This window comes from Phalangium opilio, unplaced genomic scaffold, assembly GCF_054372755.1.
Source record: "Phalangium opilio isolate 3A_F unplaced genomic scaffold, DU_Popi_V2 ptg000390l_1, whole genome shotgun sequence".
NCBI lineage: Eukaryota > Metazoa > Arthropoda > Arachnida > Opiliones > Phalangiidae > Phalangium > Phalangium opilio.
Window position 1 is genome coordinate 87,791 of NW_028324234.1, and position 17,080 is coordinate 104,870.

Sequence of the window (17,080 nt, forward strand, 5' to 3'; positions counted from 1 at the left end):
TTTACCTTTTTATATAAAATATTACTAACCTAACCTTTGGAAAAGGCATATTAATTTGGAAAGTCAATGAAGATAAACTTCAATATTTTGGAAAAGGCGTAGCATTTTAGTTTTTACAAAATATTAGTACCCTAACCTAATCTTTGGAAAAGGCATATTAATTTGGAATGTCCATGAAGATAAACTTCAATATTTTGGAAAAGGCGTAACATTTTACTTCTTTATACAAAATATTACTAACCTAACCTTTGGAAAAGGCATATTGATTTGGAAAGTCATAGAAGATAAGCTTCAATATTTTGGAAAAGGCGTAGCATTTTAGTTTTTTTTATAGAATATTAGTAACCTATCTTAATCTTTGGAAAAGGCATATTAATTTGGAATGTCCATGAAGATAAACTTCAATATTTTGGAAAAGGCGTAACATTTTACTTCTTTATACAAAATATTACTAACCTAACCTTTGGAAAAGGCATATTGATTTGGAAAGTCAATGAAGAGAAGCTTCAATATTTTGGAAAAGGCGTAGCATTTTAGTTTTTTTTATAAAATATTAGTACCCTAACCTAATCTTTGGAAAAGGCATATTAATTTCGAATGTCCATGAAGATAAACTTCAATATTTTGGAAAAGGCGTAACATTTTACTTCTTTATACAAAATATTACTAACCTTACCTTTGGAAAAGGCATATTGATTTGGAAAGTCGATGAAGATAAGCTTCAATATTTTGGAAAAGGCGTAGCATTTTAGTTTTTTTTTATAAAATATTAGTACCCTAACCTAATCTTTGGAAAAGGCATATTAATTTGGAATGTCCATGAAGATAAACTTCAATATTTTGGAAAAGGCGTAACATTTTAGTTTTCCTTATGAAATATTACTAACCTAACTCCAACCCAACCTTTAAGTGAACTCCCTCCCAAATACTGACGGCGCTAAATGCTGCTTAACTTCTTCGATCATCCAACTCACTCTATTCATTGCGCTACTGGAGCTCGGCAACTGTAGGAAAACGCTGTGATTTTATATGTGTAAACCCATTCCATTCAGTCGAAAGCTATTCCATATAAATATTCCCACTGAGCCGAAAATCGCTCTTTGGGCTATAAATTGTTTTAAATTTGGCTACAATTGTACAAATCTGAATTCGGTCCAACGGGATTCTATCCAATAGGAGTATACCTATAGGATTCCTGCGCTTTCTTTCCTCACGTCATAGTGATGTCATCAAACGGGCAAACAAGCTCGACAAGACAAAATTATTGATATATCGAAACTGAGTTTACGTGATTTTTCAATGGATTTTAAAAATAGAAACTTTGGTTCAATTATATTAAAAACTTGATATTTTGAAAGTAGAGACTTGAAAGTGTAATATAATACCACTTTCGTGGTAAAATATGATATGAAATTGCAAATTCGCATTCCCTTTAAACAGTATAGATCCTAAGCGAGGGGTTAGTCACTCCCCCCCCCCCAAAACCTTAGAAATCGATTACTTGATTTCAAGAATTCTTAGAAAATCATCAGTAATCAAAATCATTGTTTAGAAGAATAAATGGTAATCAGAAATCTTCGATAATCACTGGAAATCACGTGAAATCTTGAGAAAATCGGAAATAATCACATGATTTACTAGTAATCTTTTGTAATAACCTCGGTAATCACGCCTTTCATGAAATTATCACACATAATCAATCGAGGAATTTGAAAATCCAAAATAAAAATCATAATCAGTTGAAATAGAAATAATCACTGCATTCATCGAAATTCACAAAGAATCCAGAGGTAATCACGACATTCACCAAAAAAAATCAAGGGGAATTCATTGGAATTCAAACATGAATAGCAAGTAATCAGCCTCAATAATGGGAAATCAGTGTAAAGATTATGGAAATCACCGAAAATAATCGTAATCACAGAAATCGACGATTTTTTTCACTAATCATCGGAATTCACATAATAATTTGAAATCAGTAATCAGGTGTGCAAAATTTAGGCGAATGACTAGTCCCTCGATCCTAAGCTACGCTTGCTCGCGTAAGGTTTTAGGCCAGCAGCTCCAAACATGAACAAAAATGGTTATCAATCCAGGACTTAACAGCCGTGCCTTTGCAATTACAAACCAAGACATCCACTAGTTAACAACAAGGGGTGGAAAGATAGACGAAGGGGATTTAAGTTTGAGAGAGAGAGAGAGAAAAACAATTCGGGACAAATTGAAGTAGTTATTTCCGGTTTCACGAACGCCATCTGTGGGTGAACAAATAAAGCATAGTATTTGAACTTTTGAAGTCGAGTGGCGTAAAACGTTATCGCCAGTTTACTCTTTAACCATTAAACACGTACAATTCACAGATGGACTAGAATGATAAGCTAAAACCCCTGAGCTTCTAATTCAGATTGAGAGCCTTGCCCACTGATATCTATTAAATTTTTTTGATACCTTCATATAATTCGCACAGCTGACCCGCATCCACCAGGTTTCTATAGCAAAACTTTAAGAATAAAATATAAAGAACCTATAATTAATCGTGTCATTGTAACATAATTAATCATAATGTTAATTTAAATTATTTCTATTAGCTCGATGCATTAATATTGATTATACAGTGTGGAACAGATCAAATAAACACTAATTTTAAAAGTAAAATGTCGCTGTACTGTCGAAGGAAGAATGACATGCCTATGAAGCACTAAGTTTAAAGCTATAACAAGTTGGGAAGCCAAAATAAAGCTCTCCGAGTCGAGACGCTATTAATTGGTTTTTCTTAAATAATTAAATAAATATAATTGATATTAATTATTTTAACCGTCATTAATTTAGCTTAATTATAGTTAAATCGTTTAAAGAAACTTTATTCATGAAATCATTTTAAACATAGCTATTGTTGACGTTTGAATTCGAGCGTATGCCTCTATCAATTTTTGGAAATTTAGGGTATATAAGGCGATTGATTCACAATGAATGATAAGAAAACTTGCAATAGCGTGATACTTTGGTGGAAGCCCTGACATTGGGAGGCTAGACGTTTCCCGTAACCCTAGCCGATCACCGCGAAAATCTTAACCCTAAAATGATCATAATGGAGTAGAAGCTAATATTGCTTTATGCGAACACGTTAGCTCCGATCTGCCAACTGCGAACGCGGTGACAAATACACACACAGATAGACAGAAACAGACACGTCCAGTGTAATAGCCCTCCGTGACGTCATCGGAGAGGTAAATATAAAATTGAAGGAAATGATTTCAAGAGTAGATCAGCGAATTTTACTTAAAATAAGCTTCTCTCTCAACTCTTTTACCCTGTATATTGCTTTCTTGTTAATCCATATTGAGTAATAAGTGGTAATTTTGATGAACTAATCTTGCCCCAATTATAAAAAATCGCTTAACTGCAATTTATAAGCTGTATCATATTACTCTTTTTAATCTGATATGACCAAAATCTCCGTCATTTCAGATAAAAGTATTAAAAATTTCTTAAATTCAACCAAATTCTCAAATTATTTTTGACTTTCCCTATCAATAACGTCAATAGTTTTTATCGAAGCTTTATATCCAAAAGTAGCGACTTTAAGAAGAAAATTTTTGTTTCTCTTTCCGCCACATTAGCAGATAACAGTTTCAAAATATCGCATGATGTGGAAGAAAAAATCCAACAGCTTTTCATATACGTATTATCATAAGAAAATAATATATAGATCCCTATAAGCATGAAACTATCCATTTAAGCCATGTAAACAGCATTTTCTTCCCTTCAAATTTAAAAAAAGTTTCTAATGCCACCTATTAATAGTTTTCGCGTTAAAAAAGATGAAATATTTGTCTAGAAAATTTTCAAATTTTATATTGTAATTAAATAGTTAAAGGTCTAGAAGTTATTATTATGATAATTATAACTGATTAAGTGTATGTCAAAATTATCATAATAAATTAATAGATGGCGCGAGATTTTGACAACCGAGGCTAGCGCCTATACTGGTACGAGGACGTAAGGAGTATCTTTAATCTCTACGGGCGCGGCCATATTTCCCCCCCCCTTTTACTCGTAGTACCAAAACTTCTCCCACGGGGCGTAAAAGCGTAAACGCGCCAAATTTGGGAGCAAATGCTTTAGTAAGAAAGTGTACTACGATTCATACTTATAGGGAGCTATATATTATTTTCTTATGGTATTATCAAGAATGATATACTATAAGAGAAGAAGGCATAAAATCGAGATTTCAGGCTTCTGCTCTTACGCCGGTGTCAGCGGACAAGTAAACTCCACCCCTTTCATGTTCGTCATTGCTCTGCGCTTTCCCATTGGATCCCGTGGGCATAGGTCATACAGACGCGAATGACGCAATTCGACTAGAGAAAAAAATTAGAGCAAAGCCAACGGAGGCTGCCCGCGGTGCTGAAACGGTACGCTTATAGGTTTTAGCCACATCTTATGTACGATGGTTATTAGTTTGACGTGGCGTGTAGAAGAAGAAGATGATGATGTTTCGTTCGTTATTTTTAAATAGTACTTCGTAAAACCATTTCTAGGTGGCGCTGGCTCCATAATTTTTGTCAATAATTTTAAATATATAAAATTTATTTTCTTTTCCACCACCACCGGGATTCAAAATCGGTACCTACGGCATGCCAGCCTGGTACTTTACTGCTTCCTCTACAGTCGCCCGTAGAATAGGGGTTGCAGAGATAGTATCAGAGAGAACGAAAGTATATAGGAGCGGTCCGAGCTGTGTTTAGTGACTCGTGAGCTCCAAGAAAGAGAGGAATGGGAGGTATATAGAACCGGTCCGAGCTTACGAGGATTCTATAGAAGCGCGCTTTGGCAATTTTTTGGTTTCTTCTTAGCTACAAAGTATCGATGCGACTAATAGTTTTACCCGAATAGTAGTGGTTGTAGTATTAGTATTAATAATTAAATTAGTAACGGGAGTTGGGGACATGTGATTCACGTTGCCAAGCAGCCATTGAAAAATTATTCCCCCTGACGGTATATTAGGGGATATTTCACTATTAGTATATTTATTGTAGTAGGGATAGCGAGAGTACGTAAATGATGTGACTTAATTATAGGCTAGACCATCTTGTTAATTGCCATTAACCAGATAGTTAAAGATTTTGAACCTAACTTGATGGATTTTGAATATGTGTCTCTACGTGAAAATCGTTCTATAATTATTTCTAAATCCAATCAAGTGTACTAATGACTTCGAAGTTCCAAAAACCAAACCAAGGCTTAACGAAAAGGTAAAAGAGATAGATGGTGAAACACATAGAGTAAGACAAAATATTAAGTCCCGCCTCCGTTTCCATCCCTCTCCCTCACCCATGAATGGGCGATTTTCCACTATCACGCGAGCACCGTATGTTATTTATGCCTTCTTATAGCTTATCCCTTCTTGGTATTAATAATACAAGCAAAGGTTCCGGGCGTTGTACGGGCGAAGTCACTTTTAAAATGCTTGAAATTTATGAACTCTATGACGTCACTAAGATTTGGTTACATTTTCAGGCAGCCGTTGTCCAATTTCAACTTTAATGAAAAACAAAATATGCGATAGACCCCAATCTTAACGAATTTGGGGTTATGCCAGAAGCGAAAGATCTCCATAATCGTCAGGTTAAATAATAATTAACTTAAAGGGAGGGTGAAGAGGAAATCAAGTGATTTTTTATCAATACTTCTAATTATAAGATCATTCTGCACAGTGAAACATCCAGGAAATATCTCCGAATGATTTTGAAGTTCAAATTAGGCTCAGATTTTATGGATAATTTGAAATAAGGTCCTTCGACCAATCGCGTAACGCCCTGCCTTCCTGTTAACAAAATTTCCGTTGCACGCTTTTCATCTCGCGGCATGATTATTACATCGCGAGCAACTTTTATCAAATCTCGCGCTAAATTTCATTCGGCGTGGAGTGTGCCACGAGAATATTTTTAACAAGAAGGCAGGGCGTTACGCGGTTGGCCAGAGGTCCTTATTTCAAATTAGCCATAAAATCTGAACCTGATTTGAATTTTAAAATCATTCGGAGATATTTCCTTCATGTTTCACTACGCAGACTGCTCTTATAATATGTAGAAGAATCAATAGAAAATCATTTGATTTTCCACTTCACCCTCCCTTTAATGAAGTTAAAAAACATGAAATTGAAATTATGTGGTAATTGAAAAAAGTTAAAACTGTATATTTACATAATTTATAATATTTATTATGCATTTAAAAAGATTGATACATTAAGATTTTCCCCTATTTTAATCAGCACTGTAAACTCTAAGAATTACGTAATTATATCACATCCTGCAACGTTTATCAACAATCCAAAAATTATTAAAACAATGTATATTTTACATGATTTAATGTAATTTTTCAACTTTTACAATTTATATATCAGCATGGGATTAGCACAATAGGATCTAAGGTCCTCGTAATCACAACCCATCCTGCAACATTCATCCGCAACACCACGTACCCGACAACCTTTCCCTTGTTTTTTAGTCACAGTAGGGCCATCTATAAAAATACGAAATGAAATATTTCGTCAAATAATGATGACCTAGACACTGACGTCAAAAATGAGATAGCTCTATTGTAGATTCGAAATTTATGGTAATAGCAGAAGTCCGTTAAATTAGCCTAGGAAGTAACCAAAAGAAGGGTTTGGGACCCCTCTCTTGTGTAGCAATACTGAAGAAGGCCGACACATTCGCCACATCGCGATAACTTCATTTCTAATACCGTCGAATAATTTCTACGCGAGCTTTAGAAAGTTTTCCGGAAATTCTTTCAAAGTGAAATAAAATTATGACAAAATTATTATTAATAAGAGTCATCTTTTTTGCTTTCGAAAGAATTTTAGCAATTAATAAAATGTTTAAGTTTTGGTACTTGGCGCTGTGTTTGAATACGAAGCGGCAGACGCCAATTTGGCCGCGAAAGAAATACTTATTAAATGCTTACAGCGAAAATAAACGCAACAGAGAACAAGGGCAAAAATAATTTTGCAATACTCCGTGCGGTTTCCATTGTGCTAAGATTGTACAGCACCCAACCATGGTCTAAGGCTATACAGTGTCTCCCACACACTATAAAGTTACGAAGAGTGCCACATAAACTTGAGAATTCCCTGCCAAATTCAATATACGCGAAATTCAGTGACCACGACACTATAAGGTGCCATTTCTTATTTAGCATACATTTTTTCTCTCTCCGTAATCGTAGAAAATCATCACAAATCATAAATAAACCCTTGCAGTAAGAAATTTCACAATTTTGTTTGCTAAAACACTAAATCCAACAACATACTGGTCAATTGAAGGTGTTCCCGATGTTTATGTAATTTGAAAGCAGCCTAACCGTGTCTAATCGCCCCCCCCCAAGTGAGGGAAGGCTTTCTATACATGCATATGTATACGAAAACTGGTTCAGAAGTGGTAAAAATGGTGAGTCAGGGACAATATATACTCATAAGGGACTATCAAACAATGCGAAATTCTTCATTTCTAGGACGAGTTAAAAAATTATTCTCTACACTTCTACAAACGTTTCATAAATCCTTTTAGAACCCGAGCTTTATACTCAACTTCAAAACCATCCTCGTGCCACAATTTTTGAACTATCAAAGCCGTAACTTTTACCAGTCCCCTTTACGATTGAATTATCCATGAAATCGCGTGCACTTCCTTTGTGTTCACACTAACTAAATAACTGGTTATCAGCGCATTAATTTACTCCCTTGGTTATTTCCAGGGATAGATATAATTTTAGAAGTAGGAATGGAGAACGGTTAGCATTTACTTCAGTCCGACTCATAGCCCAGTATAGAGCCCCTCCCCCAACACGTAACGAAAAGTTTAAATTACCTTATTGGCTCACTTAAACTACGTTTTGATGACGTTGCTGACAAGGACGGCGAAAAGACGTAATTCCTTTTTACTTCTGTCTCTATGACCCGCCTCTTCTTTCATACCCCCCCCCCGTCCCGGGGAAGGGGGTCCGGAACTTTGACGCGCGCCCAGATTACTCTGTTCTCCATTCCTACTTCTAAAATTAAATCCATCCCTGTTATTACATAACCACACGGAGTAAAAAATGCATCTTCCCCTTGAGGGTTGTTGAACGCAGCCAATAATCCTAAAAATTCGGGGAAATCAGACCGAAAAAAAAATATAATTCGACAAAATTTTAAAATATGAAAATCCCAAACTGATAGGCCAATACCATTGGGTTATAACTATAGCTTTACATACTAGCCACTATAGCTTTACATACTAGCCAAGATCTACCTTTAGAAACTAAAGGTATTTACTTACAGAATCTTCCGCCGCATGCTAATTGAAGAGCATCGGCTAAATCGCTTCCGCATAACTTTACTCCAGTTAGCAACCTTGCTCGTAAACTTTCCACGGATTCAAGTGAATTTGTACCGTTTTCAGTATGCAAATCATCCTTGGCTGTACTTAGAAGTGGGTGACTTTTTACTTTCACACAACATATTATAGCAACCAAAGACAAAATAATCTGGTGATAGAGCATGCTGAAATTTCAGTTTACTATTTCAATTAAATATGAATAAAATGGTAAGTATATTCAGTGTTCAATTAACTTACTTGTTTGTGTTGAGCTAGGTTCCTCCGATTTATTTAGTTTTTCTTTTTTTTATGCGACGAGGTTAGCTGGTCAGAAATTTTAGTATGATTGTGAGAAATCAATTTTTTTCTGTGCTTAAATACAAGATTCTTAGCAGTTTTGCCTTAAAAGATAAGCTGTAAAAGGAGAAGGGTAAAGATAACAACAACCAGATTTCTGATTCCTAGTATTTATACCTACGTATGATTTTTTTTGTATTACGAGCGTTTTCCCTAACTTTTATAAATTTTGCATTTTATAATATAATATCGTATTGAAGGATAACTGTTATCATGGATTTGTATAATTTCTAACGTATTATCAGAAGTGAGATGAGACTAGACGTGAAGGGCTCTAGCATTGGTAATAGAGCCTGGCATTAGTGAACAAATTTGAGGATTTTATGCCGCTTCAATCGCGCCTACGCTAGAGAGAAAAAAAATGGTCGAGTTCAAAAACATTTCTTACCCTTTCCCTCAACCTAAAGCGGCGAAACACGGACGCGAGTGTTTGAATCTAGTTCGGCCGTCTACCACCACGAGCGTCTCACGTTTTGGAGGGGAAATTCTGAAACAGCCACTAGAGGGCCAACCGTTGGTGTGTTATCTAGAATATTCACTTTCGCCGAGTGAAGAATTTGGTTAGCTCAGTACTTTTAGTCTCATCCCACTTCTGGTATTATGGATTCCCATCTCTTACCTCCCACAAGGCATTTCGCTTATGAGCCAGTTAAGTAGAGAAAAACTATGATGTGAAACCACAACAAGGCTACTTACCTTGTGAGTAAGATGTAAATCATTTTTCGCTTTACGCTCTTTATAGCTGGAAAACGATTTTTCCGACCTCTGTTGGAAGCCTGGCTGGCTGGCTGGATTTGGAGCGACCTGATAAGTCGCCATAAAAGAATATTTCGGATTTCCCGCGAATTTTCAACCCGATTTTCATCCGCAGTTCAGATTATACCGCATAGGTGCCGTAACGTAATTTAATTTCAAAAGAAATTATTTTGCCACCACACCGGGAACCGATCCCGCGACCTCCTGAATCCTAATCAATACTTGACGCTAGTGTTGACGCCTGCCTTAGCCATATGAGCTACGGCTGTTTACTACATAACGCGAGTTAATAGAAGAGAGAGGAACTTTGCCTTTTTGCAACAGTATTTCGTTCGAAATTATCAAATGCATGTGACCATGAATACCATTTTTCACGGAGGGAATGGTTCTCTCCTGTAGTTTTACACAATTTACATATGTGGTTACAATTTTTCCAAGTAGGTTAAAAAATTACCAAAACATCGTAGAGGCAAGATCTGTAGAAGGTATAACCTCCCGCCATATCTCTATTCGTGTCAACGTGGTTTGACCAATGACGTTATTACCAATGCTATTATTACATGACTGCGATAGGGCGAGATACGCGCCCTTCCCAAGCCAAGGTGAGAGGCATCGTGCCGAGGGCTGCATGGTACTGGGGAAGTAAAACTGCGGTATCGCTAACGATCCCCTCGGGGCACCAGATGACACCCCGTTGTAACTAGCCTTCCACCCGAGTGGAGGACTAAAGGGTGGTGACCTTTTACTTGCCCCCTTACTCGTGGGATCTTATGGATTCGAAACTAAAACTTAAAACTATTTCTAAAAAAACAACTAAATCTACAGTGCAATGTAAAACCCTCACTGATACCACGCCAGGCGCGGGCTCTAAAGCGGTCACCACCCCAGTTGGAGGTGCGGCGACACGCGACAACCCGACGAAGAGGCCTAGAGTGGAGGACTCGACTCCTTCGCCCAGTACTTCGCAGGCGGCGGCCGAAAGGACTAAGTCCTATAGGGATGCCGCCAGCTCAGAAAAGATGGCCATTGTCAAAAATGGATATCCGACTGCGGTCATCACGGAGGAAAATGTGGATCCAAACCAGAGGGTGATTCTAGGGGTGCTTGATGGGATACTTTCGGGGAGCCCTTTACCGCGCCTTGGGAATTTCAGCCTGATGGCCGGGGCTCTAACGTACTCATGTGAAGACGCGTTTACTGGGCAGTGGTTGAAGGAAAACGTATCCTACTCGGTGGAGGGGGATGCTTTGCTCTCAGTGATGAGAGCTAGCGAACTCCCTAAGCCGTTAAAGGTGATGTTCCGAACCAGGGACCAGATTACAAAGGAATCGGCGGTCCTGTTCGGCGTCTGAAGGTCCTCAACAGTGGCTTTGCCACTGAACGTTGGATATGTATCCGGACGTACGTGGATCGTGCCGTACGGTACTGGGTACTTTCCGTTGATGGCTCCTCTTTGGATGCCATAAAGAACGCTGGTTTTTGTGGGCTTTACTGGAGTGGATAAGGGTACTTTCAAGCTCCTACAGCCCACGGAAACCACTCCAACCGCTGCAGCTGATTCTGTGCTAGTGGACGGGACCAGCGAGCTGGGATATCTTGCTGTAGAGCTCGCTGGTGTCGCTTTAGGTACAGAGGGAGAGGGAGGGGCTCATTCGGAAGATTTATCTTCCATGGATGAGCCCAACCTGCTGGAAGAATTCCGAAATCTTTGGCGAAATCATAAAATCAAGAAGAAATCACAAAATCTTCGGTGAAATCCTGAAATCAACGAAGAAATCCAGAAATTATTGTCAAAATCGAGAAATCAACAAAGAACATTTTTGACGAAATCCCGAAATCAAAAATTAAATCTTTGGAGAAATCACGAAATCAAAGAGGAAATCCGGAAATCTTTGGTAAAATCGCGAAATCAACGATGAAATCACGAAATCATTGTCAAAATCACGAAATCAACGAAGAAATCAAGAAATTCCGCACGCTTTTTTGGGAATGTTGGACCCCTCGGTGATTCCCTCGTGTCCTATGTCCATTTTCCCAAAGACGCTATAAACATTGCTGTCCTTTTCAATACAGCTTCTACATTGCAACTTTGTATATCTGTTTGGTTAGATTTGCAGCAAAAATCACACTTGTTAGGCATCTGAAGACCGATAATAGTATGACCTTACAGAAAATCTACAACCTAAAGTTCACCATAAGTAATTTTAACTTTAATTTCAATTATTTCTAATAAATTTTTGACTGTTAATATATCCAAAATATTGTTGTAAATGATTTTTTCTTTGGAAATCTCAAATTTCTCAATGGTTTTGGTCTTATATTACAGACTGATTTGAAACCCAATCACATTAAAAAGTTCTTGAAAGGAGATTTTTATACAAATCCGATAATTGATGCTGCCCAGTATATACATCTCAATTTGAAAAATTTAAGGTATGTACAATACCAGAAGTAAGATGAGACTACAAGTACTGAGCTAACCAAATTCTTCACTTAGCGAAAATGAACATTCTTGATAATACACCAACGGTTGGCCCTCTGGTAGCAGTTTCTGAATTTTCCCTCCAAATTGTGAGACGCTCGTGGTGGTAGACGGCCGAACTCGATTCAAGCATCCGCGTCCGTGTTCCGCGTTTTTAGGTTGAGGGGAAGGGGGTAGGAAATTGTTTTGGAACTCGACCAATTTTTTTCTCTCTAGTGTAGGTGCGATGGAAGCAGCATAAAACCCTCAAATTTGTTCACTAGTGCCAGGATCTACCACCAATGATAGAGCTCTTTACTTCTAGTCTCATCTTAATTCTGCTAACGGTACACAGCGTTTACGAGAAACGCGGTATAGGGAACTTCCGAGGGAAATTCAGTATCGGGTAAACTGTGTTTTTGGGAAACAGCTATTTAGGGAACCGCGGTTATGTGAACCGCTATCATGGGGTCTACTCGTACGGGAACCGTTCATATGAGGGCTTACCGGATTGTGATACAAAAAACCGCTTTTGGCGTAAAATATTTATAACAAAGCTTTTTATGGTACAGCTTAAAGGGTATGCGAATTTACAATTTCATATCATATTTTACCACGAAAGTGGTATTATGTTACACTTTCAAGTCTCTACTTTCAAAATATCAAGTTTTTAATATAATTGAACCAAAGTTTCTATTTTTAAAATCCATTGAAAAATCACGAAAACTCAGTTTCGATATATCAATGACTTTGTCTTGTCAAGCTTGCTCGCCTGTTTGATGACATCACTATGACGTGAGGAAAAAGCGCGGGAGTCCTATAGGCGTCTGGAACTTCTCGCCAGTCTAAACTCTGGGTCTGATAGCCGAGAGACTGATAGCCGAGAGAGTGGCACCATCTGACGTGAAAAATATATCTGTGACGTCACCCAACGGGAAACGTTTTAGCCTTTCATAAAAAGTGAATTTCAAATGAAGCCTATTCAAAAGCATATTGCCAAATAACCAGAAGTCGGAGAATTAAAAGATTGATATTTTTGAATTCACAGAAATTAATTCTATCTTTTGTTATGTAAATCAGAAGTTTTTCAAACGAAGCTTCTCATTCCCTTTAAATATTTAAATATGTTAAACAATCTTTATGGCATATAGCCGTTGCATTTGCAAACAATGGTTGGGTACTTTAAGGTACCAAAGTTACGACAAATGTTAAATATGATACGGCTCCCAAAAATATAGATAAAACAAGTTGGGAAAACCAAAATATTACCTCTCCGTGTCAAGAAGATTATATAAACTTAAGTATCCAATGAAAACGTTATTATGTTTCTGAGTTGGGGTTTCCCATTTTTGTTGTTGTTTTGAAAAATATATCGCAATGCACGGGCCTTGATAGATATAGGAGGCAATGAATGAAATATATCACAATGCACGGGCCTTGATAGATATAGGAGGCAATGAATGAAATATATCACAATGCACGGGCCTTGATAGATATAGGAGGCAATGAAGGAAATATATCGCATGCACGGGCCTTGGTAGATATAGGAGGCAATGATAATCTCTCTCTTTGCACGAGAGGTTTATCTTTAATATTTAAATAAATATAATTATTTTTAATTATTTTAATCTTCAATAATTAACATTAATAATAGTTAAATCGTTTAAAATAAAGTTATACCTATTATCTTCTCAAAATTTGCTAATATTGACGTTTAAAGTGAAGGGTACCCCTCTTGCCCGCTTTTTTCAAATTTGGGGTATATATACGATTCGTTTCCATTATAATAGTAAGGAAAAAGCGCAATTGCGAAAACCTTTGGTGGCGATCCCACCTTAGGGAGGCTAGACGTTTCTCGTAACCCTAGCTGATCGCCGCGTATATCCTAAAACCAAACGATGATAATGGAGTAGAAGCCAATGGTGTCTATGTGGAATAGACGGAAGACCAGTGGATGGTGGTGTTAGAAGCCAGTGTAAGTGCAGACTGGTGTCAATGTTGGGATTGACAAAGAACAGAAGATGGTGGTGATTAGAAGCCAGTAAGAACAGACTGGTGTCCGTGTGGGATGGACAAAGACCAGAAGATGATGGTGTGAGAACTCAAGTAGAGGAGCCATTTCCGTGACTGTAAAAGCAGTTCGGAAATGGCGAACACGTTTGCTCCGCTACGCAAACTGCGAACGCGGTCACGTGGGTGTAACAACGGACAGACAGACAGACACACAGACACACACACAGACACGGCCGTTACAGAACCTCTCCTGGACTACGTCACACGGAGAGGTAATAAAACTGCGGTTTATTACTAGAACACCCATGAACTTGTAGTTTAAGAAGTAAGTGCCGGCTTTAATTTTTGCTATCAAATAGGCTTCACTGGCCTGAACCGAATATGACGCTTTAAGCACCCGAACGCTCCGCCGATGACAAATTGAAACCAAATAATCATTAATATCAGGCATCAGAGACAAATTAAAAATCAAAATGGCCGTTCCAAGGGTCGCGGCTAAAGCCAAAAAAATGCCTCCCACAGCCAACCCTATTTCAGCCAAGTTAACCTTAAATAAAATTGTAAAACTTAGGCAAAACTGACCGACCCATTCCAAAATCCAAAGTGAAACATACAGTGTAATCTTAGAATTCAACTCCGATATTAATTCTAATATTTTAGTATGTTCATTCGCGAGAATTTGAACATCACGCGACGAAACTAAACGTTTGCCCCATTTTTGAACAATGACCCGTGCATTTTCTGTTGTGAAACATACAAACGAGTGCACGGAACAAGTGAAGATACTGATGGCGATACCAAAAGTGTATACTATTACAATTATGATAATAACTAAATAGGGATGATTTTGAATAACTTCGTCCGATCCAAAAAACATGTTAGCGTAAACATTTCTAGTTTTCCTGCAGGCAATTGACGATAGTTTGAGTGACAAAGTATCCATTAATGTTAACACACCAATTAAAAGTTGAAAAAGAGTCATTATCTTCATTTGGGCAGTGTTTTCAGTTGAAAATGTTGATTCCAAATTCTTCAGAGTTTTGAAACACGTCGAAGTTACGTCTCCATCTTTTAGAAACAGATTTGCAACTATCGCAATTACGGCACCTCTCAATACCCCCATGAGTGTCGGGAACAATAAATTGGTCCCATGACCATGGTGTAAGACTATGACTATACCGTAAAAAAGTTCGCGAAAAAGTTCGACGAAAATTAAGTTGATTAAAAAAAACTTAATTGCTAATTTAAACCGATTTTTAGTACTGTTTTCCTTTGTCTCAAAATTCGCACCGAAAAATTTCAATATTTTATATTGTAATTTGAATATGCAATTTCGAGCTATGCTAGATGGTACTTCCATTTCGTAATTCGGGATTAAACTTTTGAAGATCGGATTCCGTTCTGTGAGCGAACAAAAAAACATTCAGAGCGAAACTGTGTTCGAATCTAGTGTGTTATCTTTTCTTTTGTTGTTGCAAATCCAATATGTCAATATGTTTGGTTAATTTTGTGATGGGAAATTGACGCGCATGTCAGTAAAAATGAATTGTTTTGACACGTTTTAATTAGTTAGTAAAAGTTAACATTTGACGTTTTATTATTTATAGTGTCCAATAATAAATTGGTTTCAAAATTAAGTTTGAATTATTGATTAGAAAATCTGACAAGGGGAAATTTGGGCAGTTCGCGAAATAGCAACTGTGGCTCCAAAAACACAAAAGCATAGTTCAAAACTGCTGTTTTAGAAATAGCAGCTGCTGTTATAGGGAAAAAAGCGGCGTTTAACTAGTGTTTTGTACAATTCTTAACCCTACAGTTATGATTTGCCTATTAAGCACAAACAAATCAACGTAACCTAACCTTACCTTAACTTACCACACTTCACCAAACTTTCAATACTCTAATATTTCTGAGGTTCAAATACAAAAATGAAACGAAACCTTACCTAACTCAATTGGGGTTCAAATAACCACATTTTTCAGACTATTTACAATTACGGCTCTAATAAGAACTGAGCTTGTACTATTGGGGTTTAATTAATAAAACCTAATCTAACATGATCTAATGTTATTGGGGTCCAAATAACGAAACCTAACCTAATCTAACCTAATACTACTTGAGTTCAAATAATCCAACCTACACCATAGACGAACCAATACTGAAGGACGGATGGCAGAGAGGGAGAAAGTTGAAAAATACTTGTTAATTCGCCTTCTAGCGGGAGATTATAGCAAACCGGATAGTGGGGGGGGCTTATGGGGGAAACAACGTTCTGAAGAGAGAAGCATCTAACGTCTCATTTTGTCTAGATGGCGCTAGCCTTTTCCGGGATTTGACTCGGTATTTTTCATAACCCCCTCCATTTTGGGGCTGAAAAGGGGGAAGTAAGCTTAACGTTGGATGTTTAGTCGCTTAGTAAGGGGCTCTATGGGCTGCCATCGGTCCTTCAGTATTGGTTCGTCCATGCCTTCACCATGAAAACGACTCGTTAGGGAACCATGGTTTTGAGAACCAATATTACGAGGTTTCTTCATAAAGGAACCGCTCATATGAGGACTTCCCGGAACTTTAATACATTAAACTGCTTTTGCCGCAAAAACCTTTATTTATTATAAAGCTCTATGGTACAGCATAAATAGTTGTTGAATATATCGGGCTAACATTTAATATTTTTCATCAAGCTCTCTATTGTCATAGTTCATGTTAGTTCTATTTGTCTTTTATATGGGCTATAATAAGAGTTCGTGCCAATTTAAGTTTCCCGTTAGCTAAATATAGTTACCACCGACAGGCACGGTAATATTAGTTAAATAGGTTAAACAATCTTCATGACATATACCCGTTGCATTTGCAAACAATAGTTGGGTATTTATCGGTACAAAACTTATAACAAAGGTTAAATGCGATACAGCTCCTAAAAATACAGCTAACATAAAATTGCGGTTTATTACAAGAACACCCATGACCGAATATGACGGATTAAGCACCCGAACGCTCCGACGATGACAAATTTTAATACAATTATCATTAATATCCGGCATCAGAGATAAATTAAAAATCAAAATGGCCGTTCCAAACGTGGTACTTAAAGGGAGGGTGAAGTAGAAAATCAAGTTATTTTTTATCGATT

General features: G+C 37.3%; 2 long non-coding RNA genes across 4 annotated transcripts; one reads left to right on the plus strand and one right to left on the minus strand.

The window, feature by feature from the left end:
• Positions 1–6,184: 6,184 nt before the first annotated feature.
• Positions 6,185–8,730, minus strand: LOC149594096 (uncharacterized). Its single transcript, XR_016379435.1, has 3 exons — positions 8,622–8,730; positions 8,325–8,548; positions 6,185–6,525 (listed from the first exon to the last, which is right to left on the minus strand). It is a non-coding gene; the product is annotated as an uncharacterized LOC149594096 (long non-coding RNA).
• A 2,313-nt stretch (positions 8,731–11,043) lies between these two features.
• Positions 11,044–12,813, plus strand: LOC149594097 (uncharacterized). Of its 3 annotated transcripts, none has more exons than XR_016379373.1 (4): positions 11,044–11,674; positions 11,803–11,909; positions 11,974–12,517; positions 12,701–12,813. It is a non-coding gene; the product is annotated as an uncharacterized LOC149594097 (long non-coding RNA). The 3 variants fall into 3 exon arrangements; XR_016379374.1 differs by having other exon boundaries at positions 12,669–12,807; XR_016379372.1 differs by having other exon boundaries at positions 11,974–12,807.
• The last annotated feature ends 4,267 nt before the right edge of the window (positions 12,814–17,080 follow it).